Genomic DNA, 27284 nt, shown 5'->3' on the forward strand with positions numbered 1-27284 from the left:
TGAGATGACACCGTATGAACTATGGTTTGGCAAGAGACCTAAGCTGTCGTTTCTTAAAGTTTGGGGTTGCAATGCTTATGTGAAAAACCTTCAGCCTGATGCCGAACCCAAATCAAAGAAATATGTCTTCATAGGATACCCAAAAGAAACTGTTGGGTACACCTTCTATCACAGATCCGAAGGCAAGATCTTTGTTGCTAGGAATGGATCCTTTCTAGATAAGGAGTTTCTCTCGAAAGAAGTGAGTGGGCGAAAAGTAGAACTTGATGAGGTAATTGTACCTTCTCTCAAATTGGAAAGTAACTCATCAGAGAAATCCGTTCTCGTGATGCCTACACCAACTAGAGAGGAAGCTAATGATGATGACCATGAAACTTCAGATCAAGTTACTACCGAACCTCGTAGGTCAACCAGAGCATGTTCCGCACCAGAATGGTACGGTAATCCTGTTCTGGAAGTCATGTTACTAGACCATGACGAACCTATGAACTATGAGGAAGTGATGATGAGCCCAGATTCTGATAAATGGCTTGAGGCCATGAAATCTGAGATAGGATCCATGTATGAGAACACACTATGGACTTTGGTGGACTTGCCCGATGATAGGCAAGCCATTGAGAATAAATGGATCTTCAAGAGGAAGACGGACGCTGATGGTAGTGTTACTATCTACAAAGATCGACTTGTCGCAAAAGGTTTTCGACAAGTTCAAGGTGTTGACTATGATGAGATTTTCTAGAGAGGTGTCTCAGTCATGACTACATAGTTCTCGAACCTGTAGGGTTCGCACACCTAACGTTCGATGACGATTTATGAAATCTAGCAAACGGATGTAAAAAACTGCATTCCTTAATGGATTTCTTAAAGAAGAGTTGTATATGATCCAACCAGAAGGTTTTGTTGATCCTAAAGGTGCTAACAAAGTGTGCAAACTCCAGTGATCCATCTATGGATTGGTGCAAGCATCTCGGAGTTGGAATATACGCTTTGATGAGGTGATCAAAGCATATGGTTTTTTATACAGACTTATGGTGAAGCTGTATTTACAAGAAAGTGAGTGGGAGCCCTATAGCATTTCTGATATTATATGTGGATCACATATTGTTGATCGGGAATGATATGGAATTTCTGGATAGCATAAAAAGGATACTTGAATAAGAATTTTTCAATGAAAGACCTCGGAGAAGCTGCTTATATAGTGGGCATCAAGATCTATAGAGATAGATCAAGACGCTTGATAGGACTTCCACAAAGCACATACCTTGATAAAGTTTTTGAAGCAGTTCAAAATGGACCAGTCAAAGGAAGGGTTCTTGCCTGTGTTACAAGGTGTGAAGTTGAGTAAGACTCAAAACCCGACCACGGCAGAAAATAGAAAGAAAATGAAAGTCATTCTCTATGCCTTAGCCATAGGTTCTATAAAGTATATTATGTTGTGTATTAGACCTATTGTGTACCTTGCCATGAGTTTGACAAGGGGGTACGATAGTGAGCTAGGAGTGGATCACTGGACAACGGTCAAAGTTATCCTTAGTTACCTATGATGACTAAGGAAATATTTCTCGGTTATGGAGGTGATAAAGAGTTCATCGTAAAGAGTTACGTCGATACTAGCTTTGACACTAATCCATATGACTCTGAGTCTCAATCTGGATACATATTGAAAGTGGGAGCAATTAGCTAAAGTAGCTCCATGCAGAGCATTGTAGACATAGAAATTTGCAAAATACATACGGATCTGAATGTGGCAGACCCGTTGACTAAACCTCTCTCACAAGAAAAACATGATCACACCTTAGTACTCTTTGGGTTTTAATCACATGGCGATGTGCACTTGATTACTAACTATAGTAAACCCTTTGGGTGTTGGTCACATAGCGATGTGAACTATGGGTGTTAATCACATGGTGATGTGAACTATTGGTGTTAAATCACATGGCGATGTGAACATGATTTTTGACTCTAGTGTAAGTGGGAGACTGAAAGAAATATGCCCTAGAGGCAATAATAAATTTGTTATTTTATATTTCCTTATATACTGATAAATGTTTATTATTCATGCTAGAATTGTATTAACCAGAAACTTGATACATGTGTGGATACATAGAAAAAACACTGTGTCCCTAGTAAGCCTCTACTAGACTAGGTCGTTAATCAAAGATGGTTAAGTTTCCTAACCATAGACATGTGTTGTCATTTGATAAACGAGATCACATCATTAGGAGAACGATGTGATGGAAAAGATCCATACGTTAGCTTAGCATTATGATCGTTAAGTTTTATTGCTATTGCTTTCTTCATGACTTATACATATTCCTTTGACTATGAGATTATGCAACTCCCAGATACCGGAGGAATACCTTGTGTGCTATCAAATGTCACAACGTAACTGGGTGATTATAAATATGCTCTACAGTTATCTCCGAAGGTGTTTGTTGGGTTGGCATAGATCGAGATTAGGATTTGTCACTCCGAATATCGGAGAGGTATCTCTGGGCCCTCTCGATAATGCACATCATTATAAGCCTTGCAAGCAATGTGACTAATAAGTTAGTTGCGGGGTGATGCATTACGGAACGAGTAAAGAGACTTGCCGGTAACCAGATTGAACTAGGTATGAAGATACTGACGATCGAATCTCGGGTAAGTAACATGCCGATGACAAAGGGAATAACGTATGTTGTCATTATGGTTTGACCGATAGAGATCTTCGTAGAATATGTAGGAGCCAATATGAGCATCCAGGTTCCTCTATTGGTTATTGACCGTAGAGGTGTCTCGGTCATGACTACATAGTTCTCGAACCCGTAGGGTCCGGACACCTAACATTCGATGACGATTTTGTATTATATGAGTTATGTGATTTGGTGACCTAATGTTGTTTAGAGTCCTGGATGATATCACTGACATGACGACGAGTCTCTAAATGGTCGAGAGGTAAAGATTCATATATAGGACGATAGTATTCGGACACCAGAAGTGTTCTGGGGGTACCGGGTACGTATCCGGTCACCAGAAGGGGTTCCGGGCAACCCCCAGCAAGCTATATGGGCCTAATGGGCCAAGAGGAGAAACACACCAGCCACTAAGGGGCTGATGCGGCCCCCATATGGGCTGGCCAAATTGGAGAAGGAAAGGAAAAAAAGGGAATAGGATTCCCCTTCCCCCTCTTCCCTTCCTACTCCGAATAGGAATAGGAAAGGGGGGAGGCCGAATTGGGAGGACCCCAAGTGGGATTCCTCCTACTTGGAGTGCCCCATTGGCTGCCTCTCCTCCCCTCCAACCCATATGTATGTGGGGGGGGGCACCGCTAGAACACACAACAAACATTGTTAGCCGTGTGCGGCGCCCCCTTCCACAGTTTATGCCTCCGGTCATATTCACGTAGTGCCTAGGCAAAGCCATGCGCATATCACTTCACCATCACCAAGCCTTCGTGCCGACGAGACTCTCCCTCGACACTTTGTTGGATCAAGAGTTTGAGGTTCGTCATCGAGCTGAACGTGTGCAAAACTCGGAGGTGTCGTACGTTTGGTACTTGATCGGTCGGAACGAGGAGAAGTTTGACTACATCAACCGCATAGTCAAACGCTTCCGCTTTCGGTCTACAAGGGTACGTGGACACACTCTCCCCCTCTCATTGCTCTGCATCTCCTTGATAGATCTTGCGCGAGCGTGGGAAATTTTTGAAATTGCATGCTACGTTCCCCAACAGTATTTTGTCATTACGGCTCGACCGATAAAGATCTTCGTAGAATATGTAGGAGACAATATGAGAATCTAGGTTCCGCTCTTGTTTATTGACCGGAGATGTGTCTCGGTCATGACTACATAGTTCTCGAACCTGTAGGGTCCGCACACCTAACTTTTGATGACGATTTTGTATTATATGAGTTATGTGATTTGGTGACCGAATGTTGTTTGGAGTCCCGGATGAGATCACGGGCACGACGAGGAGTCTCGAAATGGTCGAGAGGTAAAGATTCATATATAGGATGATAGTATTCGGACACCGGAAGTGTTTGGGGGTACCGGGTACGTATCGGGTCACCGGAAGGGGTTCCGGGCAACCCTGGGCAAGCTATATGGGTTTAATGGGCCAAGAGGGGAAACACACCAACCACTAAGGGGCTGGTGCACCCCCCATATGGGCTGGCCAAATTGGAGAAGGAAATGAAAAAGGGAATAGGATTCCCCCTTCCCCCTCTTCCCTTCTTACTCCGAATAGGAATAGGAAAGGGGGGAGGCCGAATTGGGAGGACCCCAAGTAGGATTCCTCCTACTTGGGGCGCCCCATTGGTTGCCTCTCCTCCCCTCCAACCCATATATATGTGGGGGGGCACCGGTAGAACACACAACAAACATTGTTAGCCGTGTGCGGTGCCCCCTTCCATAGTTTACGCCTCCGGTCATATTCACGTAGTGCCTAGGCGAAGCCCTGCGCAGATCACTTCACCATCACCATCACCACGCCTTCGTGCTGACGAAACTCTCCCTCAACATTTTGCTAGATCAAGAGTTTGAGGAACATCATCGAGCTGAACGTGTGCAGAACTCGGAGGTGCCGTACGTTCGGTACTTGATCGGTCGGAACAAGGAGAAGTTCGACTACATCAACCGCGTTGTCAAACGCTTCCACGTTCGGTCTTCAAGGGTACGTGGACACACTCTCCCCCTCTCGTTGCTATGCATCTCCTAGATAGATCTTGCGTGAGCGTAGAATTTTTTTTGAAATTGTAAGCTACGTTCCCCAACAATATGTTGTCATAACGGTTCGACCAATAAAGATCTTCGTAGAATATGTAGGAGACAATATGAGAATCCAGGTTCTGCTATTGGTTATTGACTAGAGAGGTGTCTCAGTCATGACTACATAGTTCTCGAACCTGTAGGGTTCGCACACCTAACGTTCGATGACGATTTTGTATTATATGAGTTATGTGATTTGGTGACCGAATGTTGTTCGGAGTCCCGGATGAGATCACTGACATGACGAGGAGTCTCGCAATGGTCGAGAGGTAAAGATTCATATATAGGACGATAGTATTCAAACACCGGAAGTGTTCTGGGGGTACCGGGTATGTATCGGGTCACCGGAAGGGGTTCCGGGCAACAACCGGCAAGCTATATGGGCCTAATGGGCCAAGAGGGGAAACACACCATCCACTAAGGGGCTGGTGCCCCCCCCCATATGGGCTTGACAAATTGGAGAAGGAAAGGAAAAAGGGAATAGGATCCCCCTTCCTCCTCTTCCCTTCTTACTCCGAATAGGAATAGGAAAGGGGGGAGGCCGAATTGGGAGGACCCCAAGTAGGATTCCTCCTACTTGGGGCGCCCCATTGGCTGCCTCCCCCTCCCCTCCAACCCATATATATATATATATATATATATATATATATATATATATGTGTGTGTGTGTGTGGGGGGCACCGCTAGAACACACAACAAACATTGTAAGCCGTGTGCGGCGCCCCCTTCCACAGTTTATGCCTCCGGTCATATTCACGTAGTGCCTAGGAAAAGCCATGCGCATATCACTTAACCATCACCATCACCAAGACTTCGTGCCGACGAAACTCTCCCTCGACACTTTGCTGGATCAAGAGTTCGAGGTTCGTCATCGAGCTGAACGTGTGCAAAACTCGGAGGTGTCGTACGTTTGGTACTTGATCGGTCGGAACGAGGAGAAGTTCGACTACATCAACCGCATTGTCAAACGCTTCCGCTTTCGGTCTACAAGGGTACATGGACACACTCTCCCCCTCTCATTGCTCTGCATCTCCTTGATAGATCTTGCGCGAGCGTAGGAAATTTTTGAAATTGCATGCTACGTTCCCCAACAGTATGTTATCATTACGGTTCGACCGATAAAGATCTTCGTAGAATATGTAGGAGACAATATGAGAATCCAGGTTCCACTACTGGTTATTGACCGGAGATGTGTCTCGGTCATGACTACATAGTTCTCGAACCTGTAGGGTCCGCACACCTAACTTTCAATGACGATTTTGTATTATATGAGTTATGTGATTTGGTGACCAAATGTTGTTTGGAGTCCCGGATGAGATCACGGGCATGACGAGCAGTCTCGAAATGGTCGATAGGTAAAGATTGATACATAGGACGATAGTATTCGGACACCGGAAGTGTTTGGAGGTACCGGGTACGTATCGGGTCACCGGAAGGGGTTCCGGGCAACCCCGGGCAAGCTATGTGGGCTTAATGGGCCAAGAGGGGAAACACACCAGCCACTAAGGGGCTGGTGCACCCCCCATATGGGCTGGCCAAATTGGAGAAGGAAATGAAAAAGGGAATAGGATTCCCCCTTCCCCCTCTTCCCTTCTTACTCCGAATAAGAATAGGAAAGGGGGGAGGCCGAATTGGGAGGACCCCAAGTAGGATTCCTCCTACTTGGGGCGCCCCATTGGTTGCCTCTCCTCCCCTCCAACCCATATATATGTGGGGGGGGGGCACCGCTAGAACACACAACAAACAATGTTAGCCGTGTGCGGCGCCCCCTTCTATAGTTTACGCCTCCGGTCATATTCACGTAGTGCCTAGGCGAAGCCCTGCGTAGATCACTTCACCATCACCATCACCACGCTTTCGTGCTGACGAAACTCTCCCTCAACATTTTGCTAGATCAAGAGTTCGAGGGACATCATCGAGCTGAAAGTGTGCAGAACTCGGAGGTGCCGTACGTTCGGTACTAGATCGGTCGGAACGAGGAGAAGTTCGACTACATCAACCGCGTTGTCAAACGCTTCCACGTTCGGTCTTCAAGGGTACGTGGACACACTCTCCCCCTCTCGTTGCTATGCATCTCCTAGATAGATCTTGCGTGAGCGTAGAATTTGTTTGAAATTGCAAGCTACGTTCCCCAACAATATGTTGTCATAACGGTTCGACCAATAAAGATCTTCGTAGAATATGTAGGAGACAATATGAGAATCCAGGTTCCGCTATTGGTTATTGACTAGAGAGGTGTCTCGGTCATGACTACATAGTTCTCGAACCTGTAGGGTTCGCACACCTAACGTTCGATGACGATTTTGTATTATATGAGTTATGTGATTTGGTGACCGAATGTTGTTCAGAGTCCCGGATGAGATCACTGACATGACGAGGAGTCTCACAATGGTCGAGAGGTAAAGATTCATATATAGGACGATAGTATTCAGACACCGGAAGTGTTCTGGGGGTACCGGGTATGTATCGGGTCACCGGAAGGGGTTCCGGGCAACAACCGGCAAGCTATATGGGCCTAATGGGCCAAGAGGGGAAACACACCAGCCACTAAGGGGCTGGTGCGCCCCCCATATGGGCTTGCCAAATTGGAGAAGGAAAGGAAAAAGGGAATAGGATCCCCCCTTCCTCCTCTTCCCTTCTTACTCCGAATAGGAATAGGAAAGGGGGGAGGCCGAATTGGGAGGACCCCAAGTAGGATTCCTCCTACTTGGGGCGCCCCATTGGCTGCCTCCCCTCCCCTCCAACCCATATATATATGTGGGGGGCACCGCTAGAACACACAACAAACATTTTTAGCCGTGTGCGGCGCCCCCTTCCACAGTTTATGCCTCCGGTCATATTCACGTAGTGCCTAGGCAAAGCCATGCGCATATCACTTCACCATCACCATCACCACGCCTTCGTGCCAACGAAACTCTCCCTCGACAATTTGCTGGATCAAGAGTTCGAGGTTCGTCATCGAGCTGAACGTGTGCAAAACTCGGAGGTGTCGTACGTTTGGTACTTGATCGGTCGAAACAAGGAGAAGTTCGACTACATCAACCGCGTTGTCAAACACTTCCGCTTTCGGTCTACAAGGGTACATGGACAAACTCTCCCCCTCTCATTGCTATGCATCTCCTAGATAGATCTTGCATGAGCGTAGGAAATTTTTGAAATTGCATGCTACATTCCCCAACAGTATGTTGTCATAACGGTTCGACCGATAAAGATCTTCGTAGAATATGTAGGAGACAATATGAGCATCCAGGTTCCACTATTGGTTATTGACCGAAGAGATGTCTCGGTCATGTCTACATAGTTCTCGAACCCGTAGGGTCCGCACGCTTAACGTTCGATGATGATTTTTTATTATATGAGTTATGTGATTTGCTGACCGAATGTTGTCTAGAGTCCCGGATTAGATCATGGACATGACGAGGAGTCTAGAAATTGTCGAGAGGTAAAGATTGATATGTAGGACGATAGTATTCGGACATGGAAGTGTTCCGGAGGGTACGGGTACATATCGGGTCATCAGAAGGGGTTCCGGGCACCCCCCGGCAAAGATATGGGCCTAATGGGCCAACAGGGGAAACATAGCAGCCAGCAGGGGCGTCGCGCCCCCATATGGGCTGCACCTGAGGGGAAGGAAAGAGAGGGGAGTGTAGGATCGAAAGTATGTCTAGAGGGGGGTGATTAGACTACTTGACCAAATAAAAACTTAACCTTTTCCCAATTTTAGTTCTTGGCAGATTTTAGCTATTGTAGGACAAGTCAAGCAATCATCACACAATTCAAGCAAGCATGCAAAGAGTATATTGGCAGCGGAAAGTAAAGCATGCAACTTGCAAGAATGTAAAGGGAAGGGTTTGGAGAATTCAAACGCAATTGGAGACACGGATGTTTTTCCCGTGGTTCGAATAGGTGGTGCTATCCTACATCCACGTTGATGGAGACTTCAACCCACGAAGGGTAACGGTTGCGCGAGTCCACGGAGGGCTCCACCCACAAAGGGTAACGGTTGCGCGAGTCCACGGAGGGCTCCACCCACAAAGGGTAACGGTTGCGCGATTCCATGGAGGGATCCACCCACGAAGGGTCCACGAGGAAGCAACCACCCACGAAGGGTCCACGAAGAAGCAACCACCCACAAAGGGTCCACGAAGTAGCAACCTTGTCTATCCCACCATGGCCATCGCCCACGAAGGACTTGCCTCACTAGCGGTAGATCTTCATGAAGTAGGCGATCTCCTTGCCCTTACAAACTCCTTGGTTCAACTCCACAATCTTGTCGGAGGCTCCCAACTGACACCTAGCCAATCTAGGAGACACCACTCTCCAAGAAGTAACAAATGGTGTGTAGGTAATGAACTCCTTGCTCTTGTGCTTCAAATGATAGTCTCCCCAACACTCAACTCTCTCTCATAGGATTTGGATTTTGTGGAAAGAAGATTTGAGTGGAAAGCAACTTGGGGAAGGCTAGAGATCAAGATTCATATGGTAGGAATGGAATATCTTGGTCTCAACACATGAGTAGGTGGTTCTCTCTCAGAACATATGAGTTGGAATTGTGTATGTGTTCTGATGGCTCTCTCCACGAATGAAGAGGAGGTGGAGGGGTATATATAGCCTCCACACAAAATCCAACCGTTACACACAGTTTTCCAATCTCGGTGGGACCAAATCAAGAAACTCGGTCGGACCGAAAAGGTAAACCTAGTGACTGTTAGAGATTTTCGGTGGGACTGACATGCAACTCGGTAGGACCGATATGGTTAGGGTTTGGGCATAACGTAATCTCGGTGAGACCGATTACACAAACTCGGTGAGACCGATTTTGGTAATTAGCTAACCAGAGAGTTGGTCAGGCAAACTCGGTGGGACCGATTTGCTCTTTCGGTGAGACCGAAAAGTTACAAAAAGGAAACACTGAATTTACATTGCAATCTCAGTGGGACCGATTCGCTCTTTCAGTGAGACCCAAAAGTTACGAAAGGGAAACAGAGAGTTTGCAGTCCCATCTCGGTGAGACCGAGATCCCTATCGGTAGAACCGAATTTCTAGGGTTTGGCAGTGGCTTATGACAAGTGAAACTCGGTGGCGCCGGATAGAAAGAATCGGTATGACCGAGTTTGGCTTAGGGTTTAGGTCATATGTGGATATGGGAAAGTAGTTGAGGGTTTTGGAGCATATCACTAAGCACATGAAGCAAGAGGCTCATTAAGCAACACCTCATCCCTCCTTGATAGTATTGGCTTTTCCTAAAGACTCAATGTGATCTTGGATCACTAAAATATAAAATGAAGAGTCTTGAGCTTTTGAGCTTGAGTCAATCCTTTGTCCTTAGCATTTTGAGGGTTCCACTTTCACATCCATGCCATGCCAATCATTGAGCTTTCCTGAAATAATCATCTTGGAATAGCATTAGCTCAATGAGCTATATGTTGTTATGAATTACCAAAACCACCTAGGGATAGTTGCACTTTCAATCTCCCCCTTTTTGGTAATTGATGACAACATATAGATCAAAGCTTCGACAAATGATAATAAGCATGAAATATATCGTCGCTTTGAGTAGTATGTGACAAGTAAGAGCTCCCCCTAAATTTGTGCATATTTAAAATTTGCTTTGGACTGCAAATGCACAAAGAGTTAGAGTCATGGGTTACTCTTCCATGTCACATACATCTTGGTGGAGCGCTTAAAATGATAATAATGAAATACATGCACTCATCACCAAGAATAGTGAATGATCACATAAGATAGATAAGATAATAGCATTAAGCAAGCATTAAGTGTAGCTTGATCAGACACATGATCATCAATGTCTCACGAGCAATGACATAGTATCTCAAGCACTCAAAAGCAAACAAAGTTCGAAAAACCACCAAATAAAGCAAGAGAGAAAAAAGCAACACTCTCTCTCTCGAAGCCTATGATCTATATATTTTTCTCCCCCTTTGGCAACAAGTTACCAAAAAGTTTCTAGAAAATGCATAGTGCTAGATCGACACTCAGGCTTGATCTTCAGGTGGTGCTGGAGTCCGGAGCACTCCAAGGACGAAGCCTTCTGTAGACGTGGTTGGAGTTGAGGTTGAAGTAGATGCTGGAGCTGGTGGAACTGAAGCTGTAGCTGGTGCAGAAGTGGTGGCTCTGGTGTCAGCAACTGGCACTGCAGACGACCTCGGACCTCGTGGCACTCTGGCAAAGGCATCAGTTGTAGTCTTGCCTCTCCTCTCCTGCATGTCATCTTGGAGCTGCTCCACTGCAGTCTGAATCTCTGTCACCTTGACATCCAAGTCATAGAACTTTTGTTCCATGATTCTCTCTAGGCTTGCCTGGTTCTGAGTTAGGGTGGCTAGTCCTTGCTCAATCCACAGGGTGGATGCAATCAAGTAACCAAGCTGCTCTTGTTTGGTTTTCAAGAAATACTCAGATGCCTCCTCTTGAGTTGGCATCTTGGCAGCTTTCTCCTTCCTTGCCTTCTCCTTCTTTGCTTGGGCTTGTGCAGACGATGGTTCATTCTCAGTCATAACATCTTGATTATCTTCAAAATCTGGACGGATGGGCAGGTGTTCCTTGTCCAATAAGTATATGCCCGTGCCCATCTTGGAGTTCATGAGCTCCTGAATCTGTGGGGCATATCCATAGCTCCTCTTCTGGTCTGCTGCAGTCCTCTTGATAGTCTCTACTATGAGGCTCATGACCTTGAATTTCTGAGGTACATCAAATACATGAAGCAAATTGATTGCATGGCCTCTGATCATCTTGTGATCACCTGACTTCGGCAATAAGGTGTGCCCCAGTATCCAATTGATTGTTGGCAGCCCTGACAGAAGATAGTGCACTGAGCCAAACTTGAAAGTGTCAAGTGCTTCATTTGGAATTTCCTTGTACATGTTTGACATTGAGTTATGATCCATTTTCTTCTTGGCATATACATCCAAGTCATCTTCCTGCTCTTCTGGGGCATTAATCAGCTGAGCCCATTCAGCAACTGTAGATTGGTACCTCGTACCTTCAGACATCCATGTGATCCTACCATCTGGATAAAAATGTGCTGTGGAGTAGAACTGCATGATAAGCTCCTCATTCCACTTTGTGAGCTTCTGCCCAACAAAGTCCTCTACTCCACATGCCTTGAAGTTGTCCTGCACTCTAGGGTAGTACTCTTCGTTTTCCTTGATGTATTCCCAGTCGACCCATCTCATATCACATACAATCGGCTTCTTGTCAAGCAAAACTGTCTCATAGAAGTCCTGCTGTTCCTTAGTGTGGAATCTGTAGTCAACAGCAGTCCTCCTTCTTGAAGCATATGGATCTGCTTCTCTCCACTTCCTCAGCCTTGAGTCTCTCCTGAGCTTCATATCCTCAGCCACAGGATGAGCATCATTGTGGTCTGGGATCTTGGGCTTGAGTTTTCTGAGTACTTGCTCTTCATCATCTTCTTCTGCAGCTTCAGGCACTGGGGCCTTGTTCTTCTCAGCAGCTGGGATGCTTCTTGTATTCCTCTTTGGTTTTGGCTTTGGAGCTGGCTTGGCCTTGGAAGCAGCTGCCCCTGATCTTATGGCATCACCCATCAGCATGGGTGCCTTAGGTGCTGGTGCAGCTACCTCTTCTTCTTCCTCTTCTTCCATGATGGAAGCCTTTCCAAGCACTCTGGCTACGGTCTTCTTGACCCTTTCCTTCCTTTTCTTGCCTTCAGCAGCAACTGGCTCTATGGGAGTGGACTTCTCAGGAATTTTGGTTGAAGCTTTGGCCTTTGGCATATGCCGCCTACCTGTTGGCCTTTTGATTTTCATCCCTGGCTTTGTGCCTTGAGCTGAGCCATGTTCCTTCTCAAGCACTACTCTCTTTGAAGTTGCTTCCTCTTCTGCCACATAATCCTCATCATCTGATTCTGAGGTTCTCTTCTTCCTCTGTCTGGTGGCAGCTTTAGGAAGATTGCTAGGAGTACTTCTGCTGCCATCATCTGAAGAACTTGAGGGACTAGTGCCCTCACTCATCTGCACTTGCTCTTCTGACATGTTCTGGCTATCACTTTGGTCTGACATGATGAACAAGCTGACTGCTGACCCTGTGAATAGTTTATAGATGAGGTAGAATAGATGAGAATCACAAAATGCAGAGATTTTTGCAAAAGAATGATTCAAAAACTTAGTTTTTGTTTCCCACTGAAATCATCTCGGATCTACCGATTTTCAAACTCGGTGATACCGAAGTAGTTTTGGAACCTAAACTAGTGAACTCGGTTAGACCGAGTCACAGTTCGGTGGCACCAAGACTACTAGGGTTTCACAAAGTTCCAAAATCGGTCACACCGATTAGTAATTCTCGGTCAGACCGAGTCTCACTTGTGCAATGGCATAAGCCAAATCGGTGGGACCGAGTTTTTCAACTCGGTGGGTCCGAGATGGTTTCGGCGGAAACCTAACCCTAAAATTTTCGAATCAAAACTAATCTACGAACGCATTGACTGGATAGGAGTGTTTCAATCGTGGCAAGAATCATGATGATCACAATGTGCTAAGAATCGGATTGGGGAATAGCACAAAGATCGAGTCCATACCCTAGTTTGGCGGAGACTCGCTACGGCGGTAATGGCGGGGTAGAATTCCGTTGACAGTGACGGAGACCAGCGATTGGAGGCGGCTGGCGGCGAGGAGATGATCCGGAGACCACGTTGGCAGAGCAGGCTATCGCGCGGGCGAAGGGGTTCGGAGAAATTTCCAAATTTTTGCCCGTGACTATATATAGCCCGACCCTGTCGGTGTGATCGAGTGGAACGACTCGGTGGCACCGAGATGCAAAACTGTATACAGTTATTGCAACTCGGTGTGACCGAGTGGTTCAAATCGGTTGCACCGAGATCGAAAACATAGATCAACTTAATGATCTCGGTAGGACCGAAAGTAGGGTATCGGTCAGACCGAGAATCATAAAGAGGTTTTGGAAGTTTAAGTCTATGACGAATCGGGGACTCCGAGCGCTCCTCACACAGAGTGGTTCGAATCTGACATGATCAAATTTTGTGATGTAGCATGAATAGAGTTTGAGACGAGAAAAGCATAGATAGCTAGAGGAGGTTCTTAGGCATTCTTGTCCATCCACTTGGCAAAAGGAAATAAAACCAAACAATCAAAACAACAAGTGGATGTCCTCGAATGAGTAAAATATGCAATCAGCATGCTCACACAATAAGATGGCAAATGAAATATGTGACAAGGCATGCACAACCAATTCTAGCATCTATCAAGCAATTTGCGATGACAAGGTCATCTATATATGAGTATATTGACTTAGGAGTCAAGTGAGAACACTTGATCATAGGTCATACTCATCGTTTAAGCTCAAGTGGGGTTACCACTTTTACATAAAGCATTGTTTTGTTCACATCTTTAGAGTTGCTTTAGCTCAAGTCTTAGAGTAAAGCTCCCCCTAGATGTGATATCCCCCCTTAGAGGGATGAACTAACCTCGGGTTTTGTCGATGATGACTTCATGTAGATGTTGAAGATGTGGATGCTCAATGTTGATGTAGATCACTTGGAGCTATCCATTTGAGTGAATTGCACTTTCAATACCTACATGGGTTAGTCCCACAAGGAACAAACAAGGATATCCATAGACATAGAGTGATGCACACACAAGATGATGTCCATGAAAACTTTTAGGTTACCTTGTCCCTTGTCTTACCAACAAGAGGGTTTGTGACTCCTTGAACTAGTGCAAGATGTGGAAGTTGATTGCACTTGTTCTTGCCAAAATGATAAGAGTGAAGTATGTTGGCGGAGTCACCCTCAAGAACTCTTTAGTTCTTCTTCTTTTGGATCCACACCATCTTGATGGGAATCCTTGGAGTTGTAGTCGTACTTGATGAAGTGGAACTTGAAGTAGTCTTGGGAATCCACTTGACTGAGGTCTTAGGAGCTTCTTCAAATGCATCAATTTCCTCTTGAAGCTTGTCCTTGCCTTTTTGCTTGTAGTCTTGTGGTGGAAGATCATCTTGAGCTTGTGTCCCCTTGAAATAAGTATCATACTTCTCTTGTTGAGGAACAAACTTTGTCTTGGGGTATTGATCTTCTTCCCACTCAACTCCATTTGCATTGAACTTTCGTTCAAAACCAACACCTTGATTCTTCCGGTGCATTCCTTGCTTGCGCACAATTTCCTCGAATTGCTTACTCCCGGCAAGGCTTTTGTACACTCCTTTCTCTATAATTCCCTTCAATAAGTATTTTCTTGCTCAAGTGTAACTTGGCTAAGAGAACCATTAGTGGAACCAAGAGAACTACTAGAAGCAACAATATTGGATTTAGCATGATCATTGTTACTGCTAGAGGAAGAATCTTTCTTGTTCTTGTTACTAGACTTGACTTGAGGCATGTAAGTGGATAAGAGTAAACGCTTGGCAATGTAAGAAGAACTTTTCTTGCAGAGATCATCATTGATTGCTTTTAAGAACTCATGCTCTTGCTCAAGATTGAGCTTTTCAAGGCGTAATTTCTCATGAGCTCTTAAAAGTTCTCGATGATCTTCGAAGATAGTTTCATGAGCTAACTTAAGAGTGTTTAGTTCTTTAGTTAGATCCTCAACCTTCTCCTTATCATTGCCATTCGTTTTATCTTGATTAGCATGATTAATTGACGTTTCATCATAGTATTCATCACTAGATTTGTCAACAAGCAAATCATCACCTAACAAGTTCTTCATCACTATTGAAATCAACATACTCGGGGTGTGTTACCTTAGGACCTTTGGCCATGAATCATCTTCCAATTCCTTCATTTGGTGAGTCAAATATGTCGTAGGAGTTGGTTGACACAAGTGCTAGACCGGCAACACCTTCATCTTGAGTATCTTCGGAGTCGGAGTGATAACTTCTCTCGGAGTGGCTGTCGGAGTCAGAGCCGGATACCCATTCACCAACATGAGCTTGATGTCTTTGTTTTGTGTAGCTCCTTGATGATTTTTCCTTCCTTTCTGAATCCTTGCTTCTCCGTGAGTATCTTCGTTCATAACGATCATCTCTACTCCTTCTCTCTCTTGGTGGTGATTCTTTGCTTCTTCTTTTTGGAGAATCTTCTCTTCTCTTGTAGGAAGCCGTACACTCATTGGAATAGTGTCTGGGTCTTCCACAACGGTAGCAGTTTCGCTCTCGACTAGAAGATCTTTTGTCATTGTAGGACCTTGACTTGAAACTTCTATCTTTGCTTCTACTCTTGTAGAACTTGTTGAAGTTTTTCACCATTAAGCTCAATTCTTCATTGAAGTTTTGTTTCTCACTTGATGATGTAGGGGCTTCACATGAGGCTTTGTAGGCACAACTTGATTTGTTGTGAAGTTCCTCTTTATCCTTAAGTGACATCTCATGAGCAACAATTCTTCCAATCACCTCCGTTGGCTTGAGATCTTTGTAATTGGGCATCATTTGGATCAATGTGCACACGGTATCATATTTTCCATACAAGGCTCTTAGAATCTTCTTGATGATGAATCTATCGGTCATCTCTTCACTTCCTAAGCCGGCAATCTCATTTGTGATGAGAGCAAGCCTAGAGTACATTTCAGCGACACCTTCACCATCCTTCATTTTGAACTTGTCAAGTTGACTTTGAAGCACATCCAACTTGGATTCCTTGACGGAGTCGGTACCTTCGTGCATATCAATCAAAGTGTCCCAAATTTCCTTTGCATTCTCAAGACGGCTGATTTTGTTGAATTCTTCGGGGCACAATCCGTTGAAGAGAATATCACAAGCTTGAGCATTGTATTGCAACATATTCAACTCATCCGCGGTAGGTTCACGGTTTGGTTCTTTCCCATCAAAGAAGTCACCTTGCAAACCAACACACACAATAGCCCAAACGGCGGGGTTATGTCCAAGAATATGCATTTTCATTTTATGCTTCCAACTAGCAAAATTAGTACCATCAAAGTAAGCACCTCTATGGTGATAATTTCCCTCGCTAGACGCCATACTCTCCTAGGTTGTGAAAGCAAGACTATGACCACCAAAAGCTATGGAGATCAAAGCAAATGGAGACCAAAGCTCTGATACCACTTGTAGGATCAAAAGTATGTCTAGAGGGGGGGTGATTAGACTACTTGACCAAATAAAAAGTTAACCTTTTCCCAATTTTAGTTCTTGGCAGATTTTAGCTATTGTAGGACAAGTCAAGCAATCATCACACAATTCAAGCAAGCATGCAAAGAGTATATTGGCAGCTGAAAGTAAAGCATGCAACTCGCAAGAATGTAAAGGGAAGGGTTTGGAGAATTCAAACGCAATTGGAGACACGGATGTTTTTCCCGTGGTTCGGATAGGTGGTGCTATCCTACATCCACGTTGATGGAGACTTCAACCCACGAAGGGTAACAGTTGCGCGAGTCCACGGAGGGCTCCACCCACAAAGGGTAACGGTTGCGCGAGTCCACGGAGGGCTCCACCCACAAAGGGTAACGGTTGTGCGAGTCCACGGAGGGCTCCACCCACGAAGGGTCCACGAAGAAGCAACCACCCACGAAGGGTCCACGAAGAAGCAACCACCCACAAAGGGTCCACGAAGTAGCAACCTTGTCTATCCCACCATGGCCATCGCCCACGAAGGACTTGCCTCACTAGCGGCAGATCTTCACGAAGTAGGCGATCTCCTTGCCCTTACAAACTCCTTGGTTCAACTCCACAATCTTGTCGGAGGCTCCCAAGTGACACCTAGCCAATCTAGGAGACACCATTCTCCAAGAAGTAACAAATGGTGTGTAGGTAATGAACTCCTTGCTCTTGTGCTTCAAATGATAGTCTCCCCAACACTCAACTCTCTCTCATAGGATTTGGATTTTGTGGAAAGAAGATTTGAGTGGAAAGCACTTGGGGAAGGCTAGAGATCAAGATTCATATGGTAGGAATGGAATATCTTGGTCTCAACACATGAGTAGGTGGTTCTCTCTCAGAACATATGAGTTGGAATTGTGTATGTGTTCTGATGGCTCTCTCCACGAATGAAGAGAAGGTGGAGGGGTATATATAGCCTCCACACAAAATCCAACCGTTACACACAGTTTTCCAATCTCGGTGGGACCGAATCAACAAACTCAGTCGGACCGAAAAGGTAAACCTAGTGACCGTTAGAGATTTTCGGTGGGACTGACATGCAACTCGGTAGGACCGATATGGTTAGGGTTTGGGCATAACGTAATCTCGGTGAGATCGATTACACAAACTCGGTGAGACCGATTTTGGTAATTAGCTAACCAGAGAGTTCGTCAGGCAAACTCGGTGGCACCGATTTGCTCTTTCGGTGAGACCGAAAAGTTACAAAAAGGAAATACTGAATTTACATTGCAATCTCGGTGGGACCGATTCGCTCTTTCGGTGAGACCCAAAAGTTACGAAAGGGAAACAGAGAGTTTGCAATCCCATCTCGGTGAGACCGAGATCCCTATCAGTAGAACCGAATTTCTAGGGTTTGGCAGTGGCTTATGACAAGTGAAACTCGGTGGCGCCGGATAGAAAGAATCGGTATGACTGAGTTTGGCTTAGGGTTTAGGTCATATGTGGATATGGGAAAGTAGTTGAGGGTTTTGGAGCATATCACTAAGCACATGAAGCAAGAGGCTCATTAAGCAACACCTCATCCCTCCTTGATAGTATTGGCTTTTCCTAAAGACTCAATGTGATCTTGGATCACTAAAATATAAAATGAAGAGTCTTGAGCTTTTGAGCTTGAGCCAATCCTTTGTCCTTAGCATTTTGAGGGTTCCACTTTCACATCCATGCCATGCCAATCATTGAGCTTTCCTGAAATAATCATCTTGGAATAGCATTAGCTCAATGAGCTATATGTTGTTATGATTAAAATTTTCTCACCCGTAGCGATGCTTAAGTCAGTCTGAATCATGTTAGCAATTGCCGCATTTTATAATTTTGAAATCTGGCAAATGGACGTCAAAACTGCATTCCTTAATGGATTTCTTAAAGAAGAGTTGTATATGATGCAGCCAGAAGGTTTTTGTCGATCCAAAAGGTGCTAACAAAGTGTGCAAGCTCCAGCGATCCATCTATGGACCGGTGCAAGCATCTCGGAGTTGGAATATATGCTTTGATCAGGTGATCAAAGCATATGGTTTTATATAGACTTATGGTGAAGTCTATATTTACAAGAAAGTGAGTGGGAGCTTTGTAGCATTTCTGATATTATATGTCGATGACATATTCTTGAATGGAAATGATATAGAATTTCTGGATAGCATAAAAGGATACTTGAATAAGAATTTTTCAATGAAAGACCTATGTGAAGCTGCTTATATGTTGGGCATCAAGATCTATAAGGATAGATCAAGACACTTAATTTTTGAAGAAGTTCAAAATGGATCAGTCAAAGAAACGGTTCTTAGCTGTGTTACAAGGTGTGAAATTGAGTCAGACTCACAGCCCGACTAATCAGAAGATAGAGAGAAAATGGAAGTCATTCCCTATGCCTCAGACATAGGTTCTTTCATGTATGCTATGCTGTGTACCAGACCTGATGTGTGCCTTGCCATAAGTTTGGCAGGGAGGTACCAAAGTAATCTAGGAGTGGATCACTGGATAGCGGTCAAGAACATCCTGAAGTACCTGAAAAGGACCAAGGATATGGTTCTCGTTTATGCAGGTGACGAAGAGCTCGTCGTAAATGGTTACGTCCATGCTAGCTTCGACACTGATCCGGATGACTCTAAGTCACAAACCAGATACGTGTTTATATTGAATGATGGAGCTGTCAGTTGGTGCAGTTCCAAGCATAGCATCATGGCGGGATCTACGTGTGAAGCGGAGTACATAGCTGCTCCGGAAGCAGCACATGAAGGAGTCCGGATGAAGGAGTTCATATCCGACCCGGGTGTAATACCCAGTGCATCAGGTCCAATGAAAATCTTTTGTGACAACACTGGAGTAATTATCTTAGCAAAGGAATCCAGGTTTCACAAGAGAATTAAACACATCATGAGACGCTTCAACTCCATTCGTGAAAAGGTCAAGGATGGAGACACAGAAATTTGCAAAATACATACGGATCGGAATGTAGCAGAACCGTTGACTAAGCCTCTTCCACGATCAAAACATGATCAACACCAAGACTCCACGGGTGCTAGATTCATTACAATGTAATCTAGATTATTGACTCTAGTGCAAGTGGGAGACTGAAGGAAATAAGCCCTAGAGGCAATAATAAAGTTGTTATTTTATATTTCCTTATTCATGATAAAGGTTTATTATTCATGCTATAATTGTATTGATCGGAAACTTAGATACATGTGTGGATACATAAAAAAATACCGTGTCCCTAGTGAGCCTCTACTAGACTAGCTCGTTGATTAAAGATGGTTAAGGTTTCTTAACCATAGACATGTGTTGTCACTTGATAACACGATCACATCATTAGCAGAATGATGTGATGGACAAGACCCATCCATTAGCTTAGCATATGGTCGTTCAGTTTCATGCTATTGCTTTCTTAATGTCAAATACATATTCCGTCGACTATGAGATCATGCAACTCCCGGATACCGGAGGAATACCTTGTGTGCTATCAAGCGTCACAACGTAACTTGCTGATTATAAAGATGCTCTACAGGTATCTCCGAAGGTGTTTGTTCACTTGACATGGATCGAGATTAGAATTTGTCACTCCGTGTATCGGAGAGGTATCTTTGGGCCCTCTCGGTAATTCACATCACAAGAAGCTTGCAAGCAAAGTGACTCAGGAGTTAGTTACGAGATTATGTATTACAGAATGAGTAAAGAGACTTGTCGGTAACGAGATTGAACCAGGTATGAAGATACCGACAATCAAATCTCGGGCAAAGTAACATACCGATAGACAAAGGGAATTAAGTATGTTGTCATAAGGTTCGACCGATAAAGATCTTCGTATAATATGTAGGAACCAATATGGGCATCCAGGTTCTGCTATTTGTTATTGACCGGAGAGGTGTCTCGATCATGTCTACATAGTTCTCAAACCCGTAAGGTCCGCACGCTTAATGTTCATTGACGATATAGTGTTATATGAGTTATGTGATATGGTGACTGAATGTTGTTCGGAATCCCGGATAAAATCACATACATGACGAGGAGCTCCGGAATGGTTCGGAGGTAAAGATTGATATATAGCAGTGTGCGGCGTCCCTCTCCACAGTTTCATCCCTCGGTCATATTTTCGGAGTGCTTAGGCGAAGCCCTACGGAGATAGCATCACCAGCACCGTCACCACGTTGTCGTGCTGCCGGAACTCATCTACTGATTCGCCCGTCTTGCTGGATCAAGAAGGCGAGGATGTCACCAAGCTGAACGTGTATTGAACGCGGAGGTGTCGTACGTTCGGTACTTGATCGGTTGGATCGCGAAGAAGTTCGACTACATCAACCGCGTTAATAAACGCTTCCGCTTACGGTCTATGAGGATACATAGACACACTCTCCCCTCTCGTTGATATGCATCTCCATGGATAGATCTTGCGTGAGCGTAAGTTTTTTTTTTCCATGCAACGTTCCCAACACCGGCAGGGGTGGTGGAGCGGTGGCGAAGACAGGAGAGAAAAAAGGAAGAAGAGAAAAAAGGAAGAAGAGAAAATATGGAGGATGGAGGCGTGGGGTTCGGGAAGGGTTTTGGGTGGGCGGGGGTATTGGAGTTCTACATGTCTGGTGTCCGGACTCCCGTAAAGCTCCCTCACGCTTGTCTTCAGTTTGCGCGAGGAAATGCATTCGGACCATGCTGCGGACCGATACATGCCCGTGTTGGATGGTTTTCACGATCCGGACAGCGCGGTCCAAACGGATGCGGTTGGTTCGTGGGTCCGCTTTGGAGATGCCCTAAAGTTGAAGCGGAGTAAACAGCGCAGTCCAAATGGATGTGTGCAGTTTGCAAGTCCGTCTTGAAGATGCCGTAAGGTTGAAGCGGAGTGGACAACGCGGTTCGGACGGATGCTTGCGGTTTGACGCGGAGTGTGATTGTTCTGTGGTAATTGATTCAGTTAAAGACCCGCAAGTTTTCCAATGGAACATAAGACATACAATTGTTGAATGCTCCCAGCTTGCTGAGCTCGAAGGTTTCCTCCGTCTGAGACGCGGATGCCCCTGATTTTATTTCATTCGGTGTTTCTAAATGATACTCTCATCCTTTGACGAATGAAATCATTACCCTGACAAAAAAAAGTGAGATGAAAAGCAAGAGCAATCGCTGTGCAGTGCTGTTGCAGTGTTAAGGAAAAAATTACTGCTCTGTTCCTCTGTTTCCTAGTCCCGCAGTTCAAATAGGCCTACAATCATTTTCCATTGTTCTGTTTCTCAGTTTTCTAATCCCGCATTTCAAACAAACCGTAGATTCCAAGTAAAGCAAATTTGTACTTTTTTGTTGCTGCTTGTCCGACGTTGTTTCAGCCCATGGACAACTCTGACAGAAATCTTCAGTGGTAAAAAAACCATGCCAGATCCAAACTGCATTTTCATCAAACATCAAATTACTGCAAAAGCTCCCATTTCATCAAAATCAAATTATTACAAAAGCTCCCATTCTATCAAATCTAGTGAAAGGTTGAATGTTAGAACATGATTTATGTTAGAGTACGTAATGGGGCTAATGGGCCTGGGCTGACGGTATAGCCCTTTAGTCTTAGGATTAATTAGAGATAAGGGTCGTTTGCTTAGGAGTCAAGTAAGTCTTGCTTGGTAGTCAAGTAAACCTCTCTATATAAAGAGAGGAGATGTATCAATCTAATCAAGTAAGAATTAAAAAGGAAATCCCTTCCCTCTTGTCCGGCCGTGGGCAAAAGGGCTCTCGGCTGGCCCTCTCGCACCCTCCTTCTAACAGCGCCATAACAATTTGGTATCAACAACAGGGAAAGAGTACTTTAAATTCAAATGAAACTGTTATCACACATCTCAGGCACCATTCTCGTACTTGGCGAAGGGGGGATTTGTAACCAAGTCAGAAGATTCTGCCCCATTCTCGCACCTTCCTAGCCCAGTCAGGAATAGGATTCATCTGGGCAATCTTTGCGTCCATGTTGGGATCAAAATAGATCCAGTCCTCCTTCAGAGTAAACATACCATCGACTTGAAACTCGTAGCGACTGATGATAGTTTGAATTAGGACATCTTGCCCTCCGGAAGCCATCTCTTGGAAATCATCGCAGCGTCCATTATATGTTCCAAAATATGGATGCACAATGTTTATCCCACTATGCTCACAAAAAAAGGTGCGTGGGGAATGCAGTGCCATACCAAAGGGTGTTGAGGATGATGTTGGAGACAGGATCCATGGGGCCATAGCAGTAGCCGCCCTTGATGAGGCTGCAGTGGTGAAGCTTGCGCAGGCCATCCCTAGGCAGCAGCGCGAGTGCCTCTAGGTAGAAACCATGGATCCTGCCGAGGAGCAGCAGCTTCAGAGTCTGTGTGTGTCTGAATGTTCCATCCATACCCGGCCTCCACTCAACAGATTCTGTGTTCCTGGGTGTCAGCTCGCCCCTCTTTCTCTTCTTCTTTCTATCGGCACCAAGATCAATCGAGGCCCTGAGCGGCTTGGCAAGGGGCTTGACAGCTGCAGAGGGTAAGCAGCAGTGTGCCCCAAGAATCTTGGACACCTTGACCGTCCGAGACATCAATGACAGCGAGACGCCCACCAGGACTGCTGGTTTGGGATGCCTCGCGGACAGGGCAGCACACTCCAGGGCTATTTTGGTGGTAGGCGACATGATATTGAACACGGGCTCCTCGGGGCTCCTGTTACGGTCTTGCTCGAGGAGACCTACAGCGGCGAGCAGGTCGCCTCCGGCCAGGCGCAGGTAGCGCAGTGCCTCTGTTTTCTCCAAGTAGCGGTACTGGAAGCAAAGGAAGGTGACAAGACCCTCCAGCGACCGCCGTGCCACGGTCATGGAGTCGACCGTCCCTGGGTACAGCGGTATATGAAAGATTAGTTCATCTTTTGTGTTGGTCCTCACCTTAGAGATGATTTCCTCTTCCTCCTTAATTTTGTCCTCGGGGCTTGGCGTGTAGGAGATGGTGTTGGCGATGATGTTGGAGACCGGGTCAAGGAAACCGAAGCAAACGCCGGCCTTGAGCAGGCGCGTGGTCAGCGAGGGTATCCTCTCCGCCGGCAGCCGTTCGAGCGCCGACTCGTAGAAACCGTGGATGCGATCGAGCAAGATGCATATGTCCTGCCTAACGCTCTTGTGCGTAGCGAGATCAGGACAATCTTCGCCGATGCGGCGGAGAGGCTTGCCATGCATGTCGGCAGACGCACTTGCTCTTTCTCTCCGGCCTCCGGCGATGGGGGGGGGGGGGGGGGGGGTGCACGGTTAACTACTACTCTCTATATTCCACAAGTTTTTTTTTTGAGAAATTATTCCACAAGTTTTTTTTGAGACAATTTACGAAGCTTTATTACGTCGTCACCAGTTGAACTGGGACGAAAGAGAGGTTCCCGGGATGGCCTAACCACACACGGCAGCCCACCCCTAAATTCAAAGCATGCTTCGCTAAATTGTGAGCCTCCACATTGAAGCTCCTAAACTCATGAACAAAGTTGCAAGAAAAAGTAGTAGAATAATCTATGATTTCATGCACAATCGCTGCATACTCCGCTCCATTCTTCTGCATGATACTATCAATTGCCTCCTTGCAATATGAGGCCACGAGGATAGACTGAAGTTGAAGATCCTCGGACAGCGCCAAAGCCTCCCTCACGGCCAACGCTTCCAAGGTAGCAGGGTTGGTAATCGCTCTGAAGCCCAGCGAAGAAGCTCCCAAGAACGTACCTTCCTCATCTCTGGCTATAGCTGCAATGGTTCCAACCCCTCGCCTCTCTGCAACTGCTGCATCCACATTGAGCTTCGACATATTGTGCGGGGGCTTCAACCAGTGTTTCGGACGTTGTGGCTGGTCGGTAATTCTCGTCGGCACAATGTTGGTCTGTATCTGGAAGTCGGCAATGTATCGCTGTATGAAGAGGTGTGTTGACAAGGGGGATTGGTATAAATCATCATAAACTGCTTTCCTATTTGCACTCCAGACTGTCCACAATGTAGTTGCCATCTTCATAAATTGCTCTGGATTAAGTACTTCATTCAGGGAAAATAACCACTCGTGTGGGTCCTCGGTGGTATGTTGACACATCTGCTCAACTAGCTCACCGTCCGAGAGCGCCCACACACAACGGGCGTTTGTGCAATCAAGCATCATGTGTCTCCATAAGTCCATGGCGCCACACAGCTTGCAGGCGGCCAAGTCCCCCATGTGTCTGTGAACAAGCACGTCAGCTGTCGGAATAGAGCTTCTTGCAAGTCGCCAAAGGAAAAATTTAATCTTTGGTGGAAGTTTGATCTTCCATAGCGCCGACCAAGCATTGCTTTCAAGTCCAGCCCCCGATGTTCCTTCCTCCTCATCTATCCATGACTCTCTTACGATCTTGGTATGCATGATCAGTCTGTATGTTGATTTAACTGAGAAGAAACCTTTCCTCTCCCCGCTCCATGCCCAAAAATCGCTAATATTTCTTGTACAGAGCGGTATACTGAGAACTGCCTCCGCATCGATAGGTAAAAAGACAGACCGGACAAGTGCTTCATTCCATGCGACAGTTGCTGTAGAGATCAGTTCAGACACCATGATCGGCGGCGATGGGATCCTCAAGGAAATAGGCCTCATCATGCCATGTCTTGGTAACCAGTTATGGCTCCATATGCGTGTAGATTGTCCATTACCAATTTTGCGGATTATCCCCAATCTTAGCATATCTCGACTATCCAGGACCGCCCTCCAGATCTGAGACGGCCTCCCACCAAGTTCTGCATTCAGCAATGTGGTTTCCGGGAAGTAAGCTGCTTTCAGAATTCTCGCACTAAGAGAAGCAGGCTCAGTAAGTACTCTCCAGGCTTGTCGGCAAGCAAAGCAAGGTTGAAAATCTCCATATCACGGAATCCCAGACCGCCCAAGTGTTTTGGTCGCGTCATGATATTCCAGGCCACCCAGCTAGGCTTCCTCTTGCCCGCTTTGCTTCCCCACCAGAACTGGCGAATAATAGATGTGATGTTCTCACATAGACCATGGGGAAGCCTAAAACAAGCCATAGAGTAGACCGGCAAAGCTTGGGCCACCGCCTTTATGAGTACCTCCTTGCCCGCGGCTGATAATAATTTTTCCATCCAGCCTTTCACCTTCTCCTAGACTCTGTCTCGAAGATATCTGAAAGTACCCATCTTTGACTGCCCCACATCCGTTGGCATCCCCAAATATCGGTCACTCAAGGATTCATTCTATACGTTGAGAGTGTTCTTGATATTATCCCTTAGAGGTTGCGGGCACCCCTTGCTGAAAAAGATAGAGGATTTGTCATGATTTACCCTTTGTCCGAAAGCATTGCAATACAAATCCAGTAGGTTTGATACAGCTACCGCCCCCTCCACACTTGACTTGAACAACAACAGGCTATCATCGGCGAAGAGAAGGTGGTTAACAGCCGGAGCTGTGGGTGCCACATTGATCCCACTGAGTGCTGATGATCGAGAACTGGATTTTAAAAGGCACGAAAGGCCCTCTGCTACGATCAAGAAGAGGTAGGGGGAGATCGGATCTCCCTGTCGGATGCCTGAGAAGGCAAAAAATTCTCAAGTCTCTCACCATTAAACTGAACTGAGAATGAAACGGAGCTGATCATCCCCATCACTATATCCACCCATTGTTGGTTGAAATCGAGCTTGATCATAATTGCTTGGAGATAGGACCACTCCAACCTGTCGTATGCTTTCATCATGTCCAGCTTCAATGCACAATAGCTATTCATCTTTGCCTTGCTTCGTTTCATAAAATGTAAACACTCATATGCACATATGATGTTATCAGTTATGAGTCTGCCCGGAACGAACGTAGATTGCTCCTCAGAAATAATGTCTGGTAGCACCACTTTCAACCTGTTTGCAACGACCTTGGAGGCTATTTTGTAAATGACATTACACGGACTGGGTTAGAAAAGTTGGATTGATCACCTTCGGAATGAGAACCAAGACCGTGTCATTCACACATGCTGCACTCTCCTCCCCTCGAACAATTCTCAATACCGCTTTAGTGGCCTCCTCCCCACATAGATCCCAGTGCTGTTGGTAAAAGTGAGCGGGAAATCCATCCGGCCCTGGTGCCTTGGTAGGAAACATCTGGAAGAGCACTGTTTTCACTTCTTCATTTGTGTACGGTGCAGTGAGCTGTTCATTCATAACATATGTGACCTTGACGGGGACATGTTGTAACACTTGGTCAATGTTCGTGACGCCCTCAGAAGAGTAAAGATTCTGATAGAAATTGGATACCATACCTTTTAGGACTGCTTGGTCATCAATCATGGCTCCCAAGGAGTTAGCTAGTGCTTTGATCATGTTCTTCTTCCTCCGCATGCTAGCTCTCATGTGGAAGAACCTCGTATTCTTGTCTCCCGCCGCTAGCCACTCTATGCGTGACCGTTGCCTCCACATAATCTCCTCCTGATGATATAGCTCAACAAGCCTTTCATTAATTTTCAGCTCA

This window comes from Triticum aestivum, chromosome 3A, assembly GCF_018294505.1.
Source record: "Triticum aestivum cultivar Chinese Spring chromosome 3A, IWGSC CS RefSeq v2.1, whole genome shotgun sequence".
Classification (NCBI taxonomy): Eukaryota; Viridiplantae; Streptophyta; class Magnoliopsida; order Poales; family Poaceae; genus Triticum; species Triticum aestivum.